This window comes from Elephas maximus, chromosome 4, assembly GCF_024166365.1.
Source record: "Elephas maximus indicus isolate mEleMax1 chromosome 4, mEleMax1 primary haplotype, whole genome shotgun sequence".
In the NCBI taxonomy this organism is placed as follows: domain Eukaryota; kingdom Metazoa; phylum Chordata; class Mammalia; order Proboscidea; family Elephantidae; genus Elephas; species Elephas maximus.
Genome location: NC_064822.1, coordinates 65,640,911 through 65,658,478, shown reverse-complemented (window position 1 = coordinate 65,658,478; position 17,568 = coordinate 65,640,911). Strand labels below are relative to the sequence as shown.

The following is a 17,568-nucleotide window of genomic DNA, read 5'->3' as shown; positions in this document are numbered from 1 at the left end:
AGCTGCCCATCTTCTGGTTAGCAACTGAGTTCTTAAGCATTGCACCAACAGGGTTCCTTTAAAAAACAATACATACATACCCCAAAGCTTAGTCACTTAAAAAAAATTATTATGTTTCCTGATTCTGTCCATTGATTAGGGCTCAGTTTGATGGTCCTTCACTTAATCTCACTCTTTAAACACAAATCTTACATAAATACTCTTACACATACCTTTGACTTTATGGTGCTGTAGAAGAAATAAGAGAAAGAGGCTTTGAACTGTGTCTTAGGCTGGGTTCTCTAGAGAAGCAAAACCAGTAAAACCTGTAAATATATAGAGAGGGAGATTTAGATCAAGAAAATAGCTCACACAATTATAGAGGCTAGAACATCCCAAGTCCATGAATTAAGATAGAGGCCTCTCCCAATTTACACAGCCACAGAAATTGTCAAACCTAACATGACAGGTAGGAGAGTGGGACTCTTGCTCACAGGCTGTGAAAGTCGATGAATCCCAAGATGGGCAGGTGAGACCACAAGGTTTCTCCTGATTCACATAGCTGCAGGGGCTGGCAAACCCAAGATCAGTAGGTCAGGGAGCAGGACTCTTGCTTGTGGGCTGTGAAATGGATAAATCCCAACATCAACAGGTAAGCTGATAGCTCAAGGCCCAAGAAGCAGAGGTCAGACAGGAGGCAGCTGCTGAATCCAGAACAAGCCAAAACCCTTGGCAAGGCAAGCAGGAAGAAGTAGGCAGTGAAGGGCAGAGAGATGAAGGCTGAGGGGGCAGTGAGCTGCCACAGGCCCACCCCTGCTGATACCACTCAGCAGATTCTATCATGGGGGTGATCACATATCAAATTTCAACAGGGAAGTGATCACAACATTATACAACTGCCAAAACACTGAAAATCATGGTTCAGCCAAGTTGACACACAATCTTAACCATCACAGTTCACCTCTTGTCAATTTGGTACCTGTACACATCTCCACAAACCATACATAATCTCCGAATAAACACAATTACGAAGTCATACTTGTGCATAACATGATACAACTAACACACATACAACTGAAAACGCAGTAGCCCCGTTTACATCTTATATCTTATAAGTGAAGAAAACAAAAATATCTGATACACACATACAAAGCAGAGATACTCATAACAATTACTTCCTTGTTTCTGAAACTGGTCGTGCGGCCATAACTGGTATTTAGAACTACCTTCTTCTACCACCCATTCAGTATTCCCTTTGCCCTCAGCAAGCACCTCAGCTGGTAGTGGTTCCTTCCCTATTGGGGTGACCCAAACCTTCATTCCTGAAGGGTCCGGGCCATTAGCAGTCATGTCAGAATTGGGTTGCTGTAGTTTTACATTGACTTTAATCACGGGGCATGGTAGTACTAAGAGACTCCCTAAGGGATCTCCTGCATTCCAGACATACTCTTCTTTACCTCCATTATGTAATATCAATCCAGTTTCCTCTTGGTAATCAGGATCAATCACACCAACCAATATGGCAACTCTCTTCTTTACCTGTTAATCCAGAGGCATAAGGAGCTCAAAGTGGCCAGGTGGCATTCTTAGCTTCTATTTCAATGGAATCAGTGATGTGTCTCTAGGTAGGAGCATTTGGAACTAAGACCTCTAGATCTGCAGAGCATAAGGTCACAGGGACAGGAAGCAAAAATCTTGCAAGTAGGTCACTAGGGGCAATAGTGAGTGGTACCACTCCCATTTCCACCCCTTGATTCCAGGACCCATGAATCTTGGCTATGGGAGAAACAGCACAATGTATTAGATGCTGATTTAGAGCATATACAGCCTCCTGGAGAACTTTGCCCCAACCCTGCAAGGTATGGCCACCTAGCTGGCACAGTAATTGTGTCTTTAGGAGGCCATTCCATTGTTTTTTCAAGCCAGCTCTTCAGGATGTTGGAGAACATGGTAAAACCAGTGAATTCCATGAGCATGGGCCCACTGGCACACTTCATTTGCTGTGAAGTGAGTCCCTTAATCACAGGTAATGCTGTGTGGGATACCATGATGGTGGATAAGGTGCTCTGTAAGTCCACAGACGATAGTTTGGGCAGAAGCATGGCATGCGAGGAAGGCAAATCCACATCCAGAGTGTCTATTCCAGTAAGAACAAAATGCTGCCCTTTCCATGATGGAAGTGGTCCAATGTAATCAACTTGCTACCAGGTTGCTGACTGATCACCTTGAGGGATGGTGCCATATGGGGGACTCAGTGGTGGTGTCTGATGCTGGCAGATTGGGCACACAGCAGTGGCTGTAGCCAAGTCAGCCCATGCAAAACCTCCATCACTGCCACCATGGCCATTTGTTCATGAGCCAATTAAGCAATGACCGGAGTAGCTGGGGAAAGAGGAGGAGTGATTTCCACAGAACACACCATCCTATTCTCTTGATTGTTAAAATCACCCTCTGCTGAGTTCACCCTTTAGTGAGCATTCACATGAGACACAAATATTTTTACTTCTCTGGCCCAAACAGAAAGGTCTATCGACATAATTCTTCCCCATAAATCCTTGTCTTCAATTTTCCAATCATGTTCCTTCCATGTCCCTGACCATCCAGCCAAACCATTGGCCATAGCCCATGAATCAGTATACATTCGCACATCTGGCATTTCTCTTTCCAAACAAAGTGAACAACCAGGTGCACTGCTCTAAGTTCTGCCCATTGGGAGGATTTCCCTTCACCACTGTCCTTCAGGGAGGTACCAGAATGTGGCTGTAGTGCTGCCACTGTCCACTTTTGAGTGGTGCCTGCATATCAAGCAGAACCATCTGTAAACCAAGCTCAGGTTTTCTCTTCTTCAGTCAACTGGTTATAATGAACTCCCAATGAGGCTGTAGGTGCAGATTGGGAGACGGAACGTAATGTGGCAGGAGTGGAGACCATGGGCATTTGGGCCACTCCCTCATGCAACTTATTGGGCCTTCAGGTCCTACTAGAGCCCAATCTCATATACACCACTTCCATTTAAAGATGTAGTGTTGCTGTGCACGTCCAACTTTATGACTCTGTGGGTAAGACAACACCCAGTTCACGATGGTGTCCCATGGTTAAGTATTCAGTCTCTACTAAGGCCCAGTAACAAACCAAAAGCTGTTTCTCAAAAGGAGGGTAGTTATCTGCAGAGGATGGCAGGGCTTTCCTTCAAAATCCTGTGCTGTGATTCACCAATAGGGCCTGCCAAGGACTCCAAACAGTATCTCTATCTGCCACCGACACTTCAAGCACCATTGGATCAGCTGAATCATATGGCCCAAGTGGCAAAGCAGCTTGCACAGCAGCCTGAACCTGTTGAGGGGCCTTCTTTTGTTCTGGGCCCCACTCAAAACTAGCAGCTTTTAGGGTCACTTGATAAGTAGACTGGAGTAGCACACCCAAATGAGGAATATGTTGCCTCCAAAATCCAAAGAGGTCCACTAGGTGCTGCGCCTCCTTTTTAGTTGTGGGAGCAGCCAGATGCAATAACTTATCCCTCACTTTAGAAGGAATATCTCCTCATGCCCCACACCACTGGACCCCTAGAAATTTCACTGAGGTAGAAGGCATCTGACTTTTTGTGGGATTAATTTCCCAACCTCTAGCACGCAAATGTTTTACCAGTAAGTCCAGAGTCATTGACGCTTCTTCCTTACTAGGTCCAATCAGCATAATGTCATCAATGTAATGGACCAGTGTGACATGTTGTGGAAGGGAAAGGCAGTCAAGTTCCCTGCGGATTAAATTATGACATAGGACTAGAGAGTTGATGTAGCTCTTAGGTAGGCAAGTAAAAGTGTATTGCTGGTCCTGCTAGCTGAAGGTAAACTGCTTCTGGTGGTCCTTAGAAACAGGTATGGAGAAAAAGTCATTAGCCAGATCAATAGCTGCATACTAGGTACCAGGAGATGTATTAATTTGCTCAAGCGATGAAACCTTACATCTGGAACAGCAGCTGCAATCGGAGTCACCACCTGGTTAAGTTTTCAATAATCTACTGTCATTCTCCAAGATCCATCTGTTTTTTGCACAGGCCAAATAGGTAAGTTGAATGGGGACATGGTGGGAATCACAATCCCTGTATTCTTCAAGTCTTTGATAGTGGCAGTAATCTCTGCAGTTCTGCCAGGAATACAGTATTGCTTTTGGTTTACTATTTTCCTAGGTAGAGGCAGTTCTAATGGCTTCCACTTGGCTTTTCCTACCATAATAGCCCTTACTCTATTTATCAGAAATCCAGTGTTGAGTTTCTGCCAGTTGCTGAGTATATCTATTTCAATTATGTGTTCTGGAACTGGGGAAATCACAACAGGATGGGTTCGGGAACCCACTGGACCTACTGTGAGATGAACATGAGCCAAGACTCCATAAATAATCTGACCTCCTTATGCCCCTACTGACTGGTGGGCTACAGTGGTGTTTTGGGTCTCCCGGAATTAGTGTCAGTTCAGAGCCAGTGTCCCCAACAAGTCTGATTCAATTTCCTTTTCCCCAGTAAACTGTCACTCTCGTAAAAGGCTGTAGGTCCCTTTGGAGAATGCTGGGAAAGAGATTAACAGTTTAAATTTTTGGCAGTGTATTGGAGACCTTGCTCAAGGGGACCCGGCCTCCCGTTCATTCGAGGGGTTGTGGGTTTTTAAACTTGCTCAAGTCTGGGAATTGATGGAGGGATGGTGACTATCCTGGTGATTTGAGTTAGACTGCTGTTCACCTGACCTAGAATTCATCCATTTGTACAGATCAAGGAAATATTTAGTAGATTTCCCATCTATTTCACTCCTAGGAACACCATGACTAAGTAGCCAATGCCATAAATCCATATAATTCTGACTACCCTGATTACTGCTTTGGCTCCTCTGTCCATTGCTGTAACCACACCCACCTTGTCTTTGCCGTTTGAGTGCTGCTATTGGCCCCCTACCACTATGGGGACCAATCAGCCCCATTGTAGTTAGATGTCTTAATTCAGTTAGGGCAGTTCCCACTGTCAAATCTGATTTACATAAAATAGCAATCACAGCAGTCTTCAAGGATGCTGGAGCTCCCTTTACAAATTTGTTCCTCACAGTTGTGGTAAAAGATGTGTCCTCTGGGCATTCCATGTGTGGGTCTGTGGGTCTAGCTTGATAAATCCACTCTAGCATACCAGTTAGCCTAAGCCTTTGGATACCTTCTTCTACAGTATACCAAGGCAGGTCTGGTAATTCAACTTGATTTAGTGAGGCTGCCGTGTAATCCATGCTTCAGCAACCCAAAAAACAAACCATTAGATCCTTTCCTAACTTCTCAAGCTGAAACACTGAATGAAGAATCTGTGCTTAGCGGACCATGTCAATAAACTCAGACTGAGCCATCCTTAGGTTCTTTGTACCATTATCCTACACCCTTAATAGCCATTCTCACACATATTCCCCAGGTTTCTGTTTGTACATACTAGAAAAGTCAAGTAGTTCTTTTGGAGCGTAGCGTGCTTCCTCCTGGGTCACTTTGTACTTCACTTTTTGGGGCTCACTGGGACTGAAGTCTAGTTGTAGGTCTAGAAGCCAGAACTGGTAGTGTGGAATTGTTTTGAGAACATTCAGAATTGTCTTGCAAAGCATCTGCCTCAGGCAATGCCCCAAGCAATGACTCAGACAAGGAATCTTTAGAAGCAGCTGGGCTAGGGCTAATCTCATTAGATGGGAGTGGAGGGGTCAATGGTTTTTCTGGGCAGGGAGATGTAACAAACAAACATGAAGTAATCTCTTCAGATAGGAGTGGTTCTGTTGGCAGGAGTGATTCAAAGGAATGTAGGGGTTTGGTGTCTCCAGCTTCCTGATTATCTTACCACATGTTCCCATCCCAAGTTTCAGGATCCCATTTCTTCCCAATCAATGCCTTCACTTGAACTTCAGACACCTCTCAAGGTTGGCAATTGAGCTGGCATTGTAATTCAGCCACTCTTACAACAAGAGTCTGGGTTTGGTTTGCGGCAATATCAGCTCTGTTACTACAAGAAATAAGGCTTTCTTTCAAAGCACAAGTGGAAACTGTGAGGTCATTTATGCATCACTTGAGCTTTGACTCTGAAGCCCTGAGTACATCTCTTTCTTTCACCAGTTTGTCTAGTGAAAGTAGGACCAATCAACGAGCTTCCTTATACTTTTCATTATGACAAAATTGGAGAAAGACATCATATATGCAATCACCCAGAGCCTTGGCTTTCACCAATACCTGATTTACTGGTGGTGATATTTTGCATATTTGTATTATCACCTCATGCCATGGATTAGCCATGCCCTCTTTGCTGCTGCAAGCACTGTCATCAACATCTTTAAGACTAACCAGACTTGAGAACCAATTTAGAAAACTCATCCTTACAAATCTGTTTCTCTAGAGCCACTCTTGGTACCAAATTCTGTCTTAGTTATCTAGTGCTGGTATAACACAAATACCAAAAGTGGATAGCTTCAATGAAGAGAAGTTTATTTTCTCATAGTCTAGTAGCCTAGAAGTCCAAATCTAGGGCATCAGCTCCAGAGGAAGGTTTTCTCTGTTGGCTCTGGAGGAAGGTCTTTGTCATCAATCATTCCCTGGACTAGGAGCTTCTCTGTGCAGGAATCCCAGATCTAAAGGATGCACTCTGATCCTGGCACTGCTTTCTTGGTGGTATGAGGTCCCCAACTCTCTGCTTACTTCCCTTTCCTTTTATCTCTTGTAAGAAAAAAGGTGGTGCAGGTCACACCCCAGGGAAACTCCGTTTACATTGGGTTAGAGATGTGACCTGAGCAAGGGTGTTACATCCCACCCTAATCCTCTTTAACCACAGGCAGAGATTATGGTTTATAACACATGGGAAAATCACAAAATGGAGGACAACTGCACAATACTGGGAATCACGGCCTAACAAAGTTTAATACACAATCTTAACCATCACAAACTGCATTCATAAAATGCAAGGTAGAAGGAAGCAAAGAGCTCCATTCCTCACTGCACTCCAGTTCAAGCGCATCTTCTGTTCTGCCAATCAAAGGCATTTAGGAAAGTGGTTCTTTTTGCCTGTTGTTCACATCTATCCCCATATTATTGAAATACAAGTGAGAAAATGTCATTAAAAATAAAGCGAAATTTCCCCAGAATTGTGTAAGTTGCTCTCTGAAAGTTAAACAGGTAAATTCTACATACAATGGATAAGATCAGACCTCTATTAAAATAACTATCATCCAGCATACTTTGGGGGAAATTGGCAAAGGAAGGACTCAGTTGTATCAAGATGATACCTGGTCTCAGGAGGTCATATTAGGAACTGTATATGGGTATACAAACATAGCCCTGGATGGGATCAGCTTTATCATAATTGATTATAATCACTGGACTAAGGCAATGAATTACAGGCTTTATTGTACATATATTTTATATTGTAGTAGAAATAAAATGATGAGTAAGAACTTTAGTAAGAAGGGGAACAAAAACAAACCAATGGCAATTTTTAATGTGGGAATCCATGAACAGAAATGATAAAACTGAACCAAAGAAAAGAATTATCAGAATATCAGAAGAATGTAATTCTGTAGATCAACTCATCAGCAGTGACCTCTAGTTCTCTAGTTCTAAATCTCTAATGTTCGATCTCTAATTTCCCTTCATCTGAACCTGATGTTAAATTTCAAGACTGAAAAGAAAATATTAAGAAGCCCAAAAGTCTACTGGGCCAAAGCAGGAACTTACCTTTAATTGATGTGTAGTGTATGCCTACTGTTACAAATAGGCTTTTTAGTTAAAAGTAATAAACCTGTCTGAGAGAAGCTAAAAGTAATGGTCAGGATTCTTTTGCTTTTGACCAGTTCATGAAGAGAGAAAACCTACCGGTGGAGGAACCACATCAAATTATACCAGTACGTAATTGTATCAGTAACTAATCTCTTAGCAGGCAGACAGAAATTAGGAAAGGAAGCTCATGCTCCCTCCATGTGTCCACGAAAAGACTCTCATGTATAGTCAATGGAAAATGGAAAATGCTCACTAAATGTACATTTTATGGATGAATAAATGTGTGAACTGATTCTGTTATGAGTAGAATAGGTAACGGCCTACTGAAAAATTCTATGGACATCCCTTTCACAAGACTTCCACAGAAACGAAAAGCAAAGTAGCCCTTTCACAGTGAACAGCAATCCAACCACACGTCTGTGGAGAACGTTCCATTCATAAGTAGATCTTCATCATCTCGCAAAATCGACTTTTGAGTTCCATCACAAAAGGCCTCATTCCAGCCCCAGTGTCCATTATGAAAAGTTATGAAAACACAACACTGTTTATAATTATTGGGTTTACCAGGATGCCAGAATCTGAAAGGGAGAAAAATGATGAGGCTATTTCTTCAAACTATTCTTTGAATTGGTTAGAGTCTGATGGAGCTGGGGTTGAAGATTGTGGAGTCCAAGTCACATACATCCAATCCTACATTTAAAATGCCTTTATTCACTTATATGGTAAATATTATTTTCTACTGGAAAACAATGACATTTGCCTTTCAATCTGTCAAACTTAGCTAAAATATTCATATTTCTTTTTTTTACATTATGTACTGACATGATAGAGGATTTAGGAAAAGTCAGTTTAATACATACTTTTAAATAATTACACACACATATAGAATCTTGGAGAAATGGCTAAAGTTACAGACGAACAGTAAGTGTGGACACAGAGATATTCTGTTTAAGGCAACGGGTTTAATAGAAGACGCTGCCTTGTTTTGTGAAACCCCCAAGTTTAAGCAGCATCTCCTCAGTCTGCGTCACTGACATTTCCTCCATTTTGTCAGTGATATTTCCCTTGAACATTATGCCCACATCATCATCTGGTATTCTGCCACCTTAAGCAACTCAGGACACGTTAAACATTCTCCCATCAGCTACCCCAGAGGCTCCCCATCTACTTGTTCATCCTTCTTTCCTGTTCCCATGAGACTGCCAATTCCATAAAAACCAAAACCAAACCCATTGCCATCGGGTCGATTCTGACTCAGAGCTACCTTATAGGACAGAGTAGAACTACGCCATATAGCTCCCAAGGAGCCGCTGGTGGATTCAGACTGCCGACCTTTTGATTAGTAGCTGAGTTCTTAATTACTCTGCCACCAGGGCTCTACCAGTTCCTTAGGGCTTCCTTAAGTGATGAAAAGGTTTCCCCCTGGTCACATGTATCAAAACAGTTTGTTCTTTACGCACTGCTTTGAAGTCTGGAGAACTAGTTAAGATCTCTGGATCTGCTACTTAATCCCTGTTATCTTGGCAAGTAATTTAATTTCCCTGAGTCTCAGGTTTCCTATCTAAAAACTGGGGACTGAGTACTATCCACATGTATTTCACACAATTGGTGTGAAGATCAAAGGTGGTAACGTACTCTAAAGCACTTTAAAGTTCTTTCAAAACTACATAAATAGGAGCTGTAATAAGATTATCAGAATTTAGTATTTTTGCTTTAGGACAAATATTAAATCTTATTAATTAATTATGATCTTATTTGACATGAATTTTTTTGTATTATTTAGAGATATAAATGTGGTTAAAAGTACAGACTTCAGTGTCAAATACACTTGGGTTTTTTTTTTTTAATTTTTATTTTGCTTTAAGTGAAAGTTCGCAAATCAAGTCAGTCTCTCATACAAAAATTTATATACACCTTGCTATATACTCTTAGTTGCTCTCCCCTCAATGAGACAGCACTCTCCTTCTCTCTACCTTCTATTTTCACATCCATTCAGCCAGCGTTTGGCCCCCTCTGCATTTTCATCTTCCCTAGAGACAGGAGCTGCCCACATAGTCTCATTTTTCTACTTGATCCAAGAAGCTCACTCCTCACCAGTATCATTTTCTATGCTACAGTCCAGTCCAATCCCTGTCTGAAGAGTTGGCTTTGGGAATGGTTCCTGTCTTGGGCTAACAGAAGGTCTGGGGACCGCGACCTCTGGGGTCCTTCTAGTCTCAGTCAGACCATTAAGTCTGGTTTTTTAATGAGAATTCGAGGTCTGCATCCCATTGTTCTCCTGCTCCCTCAGGGATTCTCTGTTGTGTTCCCTGTCAGGGCAGGCACCATCTAGTTCTTCTGGTCTCAGGTTAATGGAGTCTCTAGTTTATGTGGCCTGGGTTTTTTTTTTTTTTTAAAGAATTATTTTGCTATTGTTTGTTGTTTTTTAATAGCTGAGAGCTGGAATGGCCCATTTTGGCTCAGGATTCTTTTAATGAATGCTATACTCACGTGACACTTTTGTTGTATGGTGACTGATCTACCCATTGCCACTGGTGCCTCCTTTCTGAGTCAGCCCCACAAAGTATGCAAATACTCTTACCAGCTTCTGGGTTATTAATAACTGAGAGAAGAAAAGAAAAGACTCACAGACTGTAGAGTACTTAGCTTGTGCTGAGTTTCTTATGGTCTTAGAGAAAAGAAAAGAACAAGAACCAGGGAAAGCCACATGGCCCCTGACCATGATCACAGGACTTCTGAGCAGGGCATGATCAAATATAACACTCAAGAACACGTAGAAGAGAGTGCTAACCATGATCAGACTGAACTCTAAACTCATACCCACTTACCCTCTTTTCTTCTCCAAGAAATGGTGTTTTTCAAAGTTGTATATGAGACAATGCTGGCAGGTTCAACCATTTTTCTGTCATAACTTCAGAGATAACTTCATTTCTGATTGTTCGTTGTGATGCTCAAGATTCAACTTTATTTCTCTATTGCACTTAATAGCCCTTCTTTATTAAGTAGTGAATAAAGTATAAAACATTTACATGTTGAAAGAACAAACCTATATTTCAGACTGAAATTTTCCCATCCTTCCACTCAGCACTCACGTGTCACATTTTAACTGTCCCAATTTCTTTTGAGGGAGGTTTTACTAATGCAGAAAGAAGGTGTAGAATGTAAAGCCTTAGGAGACTCTCCTGTTTGCTTTCCTAAAGGCCTTCTGCCACAGTACCAACATCCCAGAACAATAAAACCTCTTTTCAGCCAACAGAGATGAACAAACCCCAGGCAGGGCTTCTGCTTCATGGTCCATTAGAAAGTACCTGCTCCTCCTCGGTGTTGATCACCAGCAGATGAGCTCCCACCCCAGTGCAGTTCTTCTCATTCTCAGTCCAATTATTCAATTTAGAAGAAATAAAGTAGCAGCTGGCATGAGACATGATCCAATTTTTTGGGCAGCAGCCCCAGCCTTCCCCTGTATTGGGAAAAGGGACATAATATTCCCTTTAGAAATTTATAAAAATATAATTAATAAGTAAATTTATGTTTGTTTTTGTTTAAAAACTGCATTACAAGTAATGATTGGATACCATTACAAAATCAACTCTCCTATTATTCCCAAACCGATTTGGTGTTATTTGATTCAATTATCTAAAAAGAGTATTTACCAATGTTGCTTTTTGTAATTAGAAAAATAGCATTGTTAAAAGTATATTTATGCAGTATCTCTACTGAGATTGACTTACCAACTGTACTTAAATAAGTTAATTACAAACTTAACATTTGCCTAATGATCTCTATTGTTACATAAGGTCAGGCTTGTGCCATAAACACTTTGTCTTGGGAATCAGTTTTCTTGGATTACTGAATTGCATTTAAAGTCCTTCCTCTTTTGTCTTACAGAGAGAAGAAACAAATGCATTAAAGACCAGGTTAGAGATAAATAAAATGGGAAAGGTGTCATATGTGGTATGACAGACTAAATATACAAATGAAAAATGGCCAGACTGTATATAAAAATAGAACTCAGACCCACAACTTGCAGCATCCAGCCTAGGACATCAGACCGCCGCTTCTGTAGAAATCTGCTCAAATGGCCAGGACTTGATCAATAGCTGCCAGCTTCCCTAATTTTTGCCCCTCTCTCCCTTCCCCCACCCCCCACTTCCAACTTTTGGTCCCCCCCTTCAACCACTCACTGTGAGTTGGAATCCACTGGACAGCAACGTGTGTATTAACCACAGAAAGTCAAACATGCTGCCCTAACCAATCACCTAAAATGCCCCGCTTCTGGTTAGCCTGCCTCCAACTTCCCCATGCTAACAGCCTCAAATCAGAGCATTTCTGAAGGCTTCCCTTTTTTCTGTTACAAAGCTAGCCAACTCCCCTGCCTGCTTTTGAGTCTCTGACAAACTGCAGGTGATGTCAGCTGACTCCCTTGCTGGAGCGAGCTCTGAATAAACATGCTTTGCTCCTTCTCGTTTGAGTGGTCTTCATTTATTTCCACAGGTATAAGCTGCCATTTAGAAGCCCTGGTGATGCAAAGTTTAAGCTCTTGGCTGCTAACAGAAATGTTGGTTTGAATCCACCCAGCTGTTCCACTGAGGAAAGACCTGGTGATCTCCTTCCATAGAGATTACAGCCAAGAAAACCCTATCATCATGTTGCCGTAGAGTCAATTCCGACTCATAGCGACCCTATAAGGCAGAGTAGAACTGCCCCGTAGGTTTCCAAGAAGCAGCTGGTGGATTCGAACTGCTGACCTTTTGGTTAGCAGCTGTAGCTCTTAACCACTATGCCACCAGGATTTCCGAGAAAAAGGTATGGGACAGTTCTATTCTGTCCTATATGGTCACTATGGGTTGAAAATTGACTCACCAGCACGCAAAAACAAGCTGTCCTTTCTAACTATGATTAGTTATTAAATCTGATATAACAAAGTAAGAGTTCAGGATGTAGACGAGATTACCTTGCAGGGCTCCTGGTTTCAGGAAACAATTGAAAATTGTCCTCGTAAAGCTGCAGGGAGATAGACTAAAAGAGGAGCTGTTGGGGAACACTCCCTCCCTCTAAAAACTGGACAGCTAAATTAAAAACCGGTTGCTGCTGAGTCGACTCCAAGTCATGGGGACCCTACGTGTGTCAGAGTAAAATTGTGCTCCACAGGGTTTTCAGTGGCTGATTCTTCAGAAGTAATCACAAGGGCTTTCTTTCGAGGTGCCTCTGGGTGAATTTGAACCACCACCCTTTCAGTCAGCAGCCAAGCATGTTAACCGTTTCCTCCACCCAGGGACCAACCACCTAACTAAGCGGTCACATAGTGTTTAGACCTATTTGAGCTAGGAAAATAGGCATGAAATGAAACACTTCAAGCTTTACTAGGTGAGCTTATAAGGTGAGTATGTCATAGGTAGGAAACCCTGGTGGTGTAGTGGTTAAGAGCTGTGGCTGCTAACCAAAAGGTCAGCAGTTCGAATCCACCAGGTGCTCCTTGGAAACTCTACAGGGCAGTTCTACTCTGTCCTACAGGGTTCCTATGGTTTTGGTTTGGGTTTGAGCAGGTTGCTCCACATTTTAAGCAGGCAGCTCTCCAAGCTCAGCTTATAAACTTAAATTTTCCCCAACTCTTGCTCTTTTCTGCCTACATCTGCACCAAGTTCCCAAGAAAATTTTAGCTCTGCATCCAGTGGGAGCTATTATTGCCTCTTGATTGTGTCAGCTGATTCATTACTGAGCAGACTCCTCACCTAAATATGCTGTGTAAATTCCTAAAGCTTCTGCTCTTAGGTCTCAAGTGAAAAATGGTATGTCTGCTTCTATGTGTTTTCCTGCAAACATTGTCTTTCCTCAACTTTTGAATTTTTCAGGCCTTGAGAAACTCATTTTATTTTAATGTCAGCATTCTTTCCTATTCTCTGCTATTCTACCTCTCCTTTAATGCAGCATCAACTGTAATTTTTTTTTAATGGTTCTTATTTTAGTTCTTCTCTGTCTGTTCTACTCTTTTCATTTTCTTTTTATTGTGATTGAGATGAAGGTTTACAGAGCAAAATCAGTTTCTCATTTAACAATTAATATACATATTGTTTTGTGACATTGGTTGCCAACCCCATGACGTGTCAACAGTCTTTCCTTCTTGATCTTGGGTTCCCCATTACCAGCTTTCCTGTCCCCTCCTGCCTTCTCGTCCTTGACCCTGGGTTGGTGTGCCCATTAAGTCTCTTTTTGTTTTATGTGCCTGTCTAATCTTTGTCCGAAGGTTGAACCTCAGGAGTGACTTCATTATTGAGCTAAAAGAGCGTCGGAGGCCATAGAGTTTCTCTAGTTTCTGTCAGATCAGTAAGTCTGGTCTTTTTTTGTGTGTTAAAATTTTGTTCTACATTTTTCTCCAGCTCTGTACAGCACCCTCTATTGTGAATCCCTGTCAGAGCAGTCAGTGGTTGTAGCCACCACCATTTGTTGTGCTGGACTCAGCCTGGTGGAGGTTGTGTTAGTTTGGGTCCATTAGTCCTTTGGACTAATCTTTCCCTTGTGTCTTTGGTTTTCTTCATTCTCCCTTGCTCCAGTTGGGGTGGGACCAGTGGAGTATTTTAGATGGCCTCTCACAAACTTTTAAGACCCCAGATGCTACTCAACAAAGTAGGATGTAGAACATTTTCTTTATAAGCTATGTTGTCGATTGAGCTAGATGTCCCCCAAGACCATGGTCCCCAGCCCTCTGTCTGAAGTAGTTCGGTCCTTCAGGGAGTTTGGGTGTGTCTATGAAGCTTCCAGGAAATCCCGGTGGCTTAGTGGTTAAGTGCTATGGTTGCTAGCCAAAAGGTTGGCAGTTCAAATCCACCAGGCACTCCTTGGAAACTCTGTGGGGCAGTTCTACTCTATCTTATAGGGCCGCTATGAGTCGGACCTGACTCGACGGCAAGGGGTTTGGGTTTTTTGGTTTGATGAAGCTTCCATAACCTTGCCGTGGTTAAGTTGTGCTGGCTTTCCCTTGTGCACTGTCTTACCCTTCACCAAAATGACCACTTATCTATCGCCTATTTAATGTTCTTTTCTCCCCACCTTTCCCCTCACTTGTAACCATCAAAGATTCTTTCTTTGTGTAATCCTTTTCATCAGCTTTTACGATAACGGTCTTTTGTCTTTTGTGATTTACTTATTTCACTCAGCAGAATGCCCTCCAGATTAATCCATCTTGTGAGATGCTTCACAGATTCTTCATTGTTCTTAAATGTTGCACAGTACTCCATTGTGTGCATGTACCAGAGTTTGTGTCTCCATTCATCTGCTGATAGACACTTAGGTTATTTCCGTCTTTTTGCTATTGTGAATAATGCTGCAGTGAGCATTGGTGTGCATAAGTCTATTAGTGCAACAGCTCTTATTTCTCTCACATATATTCCTAGGAGTGGGATTGCTGGGTCTTATGGTATTTCTATTTCTAGCTTTTCAAGAAAACATGATAAATTTGTTATTTTCTGGGTTCTTTTTTTTTTTTTTTTTTTTGATTCATGCCAGTAATGTTGGGGTGAGATGGTATCTTATTGCAGTTTTGACTTGCATTTCCCTCACGGCTATTGATCTCAAGCATTTCCTTATGTGTCTGGTAGTTACCTGAATGTCTTTGGTGAAGTGTCTGTTCATATCCTTTGTCCAATTTTTAATTGGATTATTTGTCATTTTGTTGTACAGGTGTTAGATTTTTCTACAGATTTTAGAGATTCAATCTTTGTTGGATTTGTTGCAGCCAAAATTTTTTTTCCCCAACCTGTAGGTTCTTTTTTTTTTTAACGCTTTTCGTGAAGCCTTTTGATGAGTGTATGTGTTTAATTTTTAGACAATCCCAGTTATCTAGCTTATCTTCTGGTGTTTATGTATTGTTGGTTATGGGTTGTATCCTGTTTGTGCTGTGTATTAGGGCCTCTAGCATTGACCCTATTTTTACTTCTATGATCTTTAGAGTTTTTGGTTCTATATTTACGTCTTTGATCCATTTTAAATTAATTTTTGTGTAGGTGTGAGGTATGGGTCCTGTTTCATTTTTTTTGCAGAGGGACATCTAGTTTTGCCAGAACCATTTGTTAAAAAGACTGTCTTTCCCCCCATTTAATGAACTTTGGACCTTTGTTGAAGATCAGGTGACTGTAGGTAGATGGATTGACATCTTGGTTCTCAATTCTGTCCCACTGGTCAATGTGTCTGTCATTGTACTGTTCTGAGTACCCTAGTTGTAAAGTGGGTTCTGAGGTCAGACAGTGTGAGTCCTCCTACTTTATTCTTCTTATTCAATAGTGCTTTACTTATCTGGGGCCTCTTCCCTTCCGTGTAAAGTTAATGATTAATTTTTCCATCTCTTTAAAGAATGCTGTTAGTATTTGGATTGGGATTGTATTGTATTTATGGATTGCTTTGGGTAAAATTAACATTTTCGGAATGTTGAGTCTACCTACCCATGAGCATCATATGCTTTTCCATTTATGTAGGTCTCTTTTGGTTCCTTGCAGTAGTGTTTTGTAGTTTTCTTTGTACGGGTCTTTTAGATCCTGGTTAGATTTATTCCTAAGTATTTTATTTTTTTTGGCATTATTATAAATGGTTTTGCTTTCTTGATTTCATTTTTGTAGTTGTTTTAATTGGTGTCTAGAAATCCAACTGATGTTTGTATGTTGATGTTGTATCCTGCTACTCTGCTGAATCTTTCTATTAGTTCCAGTAGTTTTCCTATGGAGTCCTTTGGGTTCTGTATATATAGTATCATATCATCCACAAACAGGGACAGTTTTATGTCTTCATTACCAATTTGGATGCCCTTTATTTCTTTTTCTTGCCTTATTGCTTTAGCTAGAACATCCAGCAGTGTTAAATAGGAATGAGGATAAAAGGCATCTTTGTCTTGTTCCTGTTCTCAAGGGGAATGTTTTCAGCTTCTCTCCATTAACAATAATGTTGGCTATTGGTTTTGCATAGATGTCCTTTATTATGTTGAGGAATTTCCCTTCTATACCTATTTTATTGAGAGTTTGTATCAGGAATAGGTGTTGGACTTTATCAAATGCCTTTTCTGCATCGATGGAGAAGATGGTGTGATTCTTTTGTTTTATTTATTTGGTGGATTACATTGACCGATTTTCTGATGTTGAACCATCCTTGCATACCTGGTATGAATTCCACTTGGTTGTGGTGCATTATTTTTTTGATGTGGTGATGAATTTATTGGCTAGAATTTTGTTGGGAATTTTTGCATCTATATTCATGAGCGATATTGGTCCGTAATTTTCCTTTTTTTGTGGTATGTTTGCCTAATTTTTGTATCAGGATTATGCTAGCTACATAGAATGAATTTGGAAGTACCCCTTCCTTTTCTATGTTCTGAAATAGTTTGAGTAGTACTGGTGCAGACTCTTCTCTGAATGCTTGGTAGAACTTTCCAGCGAAGCCGTCTGCACCAGGGCTTTTTTTTTGTTATTTGACTTTTTTTTAAATTATGTTTTCAATCTCTTCTCTTGTTATGGGTCTGTTCAGATTTTTGATCTTAGCTTGTGCTAGTTTAGGTAGGTAGTGTGTTTCTAGAAATTTGCTTTTTCTTCTTTCTCTTTCCCTTTTTTTCTTCCTTTTCTCCTGCCCACCTGAGTGTGCTGTCCATGCCCCTTCTCCAGAGGCTGAGTGATACCACTTGAATAGACAGCCATTGGCACATAGCCTTGCCTGTTCTATTCTGCCCCCACTTGCAGAATCCTACCACACCACCATTTTATTTACTTTTCCTTCATTTTTTTTTTTTTTGCATCTGTTTTCCTCTCCTCTTTCTCTTACTTGCTTAGCTACACACATCAC

The 17,568-nt window shown here is 41.2% G+C and overlaps 1 pseudogene; it reads right to left on the bottom strand.

Moving 5' to 3' along the window:
• Nucleotides 1–220: 220 nt before the first annotated feature.
• Nucleotides 221–17,568, bottom strand: part of LOC126076242 (uncharacterized) — an 81,753-nt pseudogene continuing 64,405 nt past the window's right edge.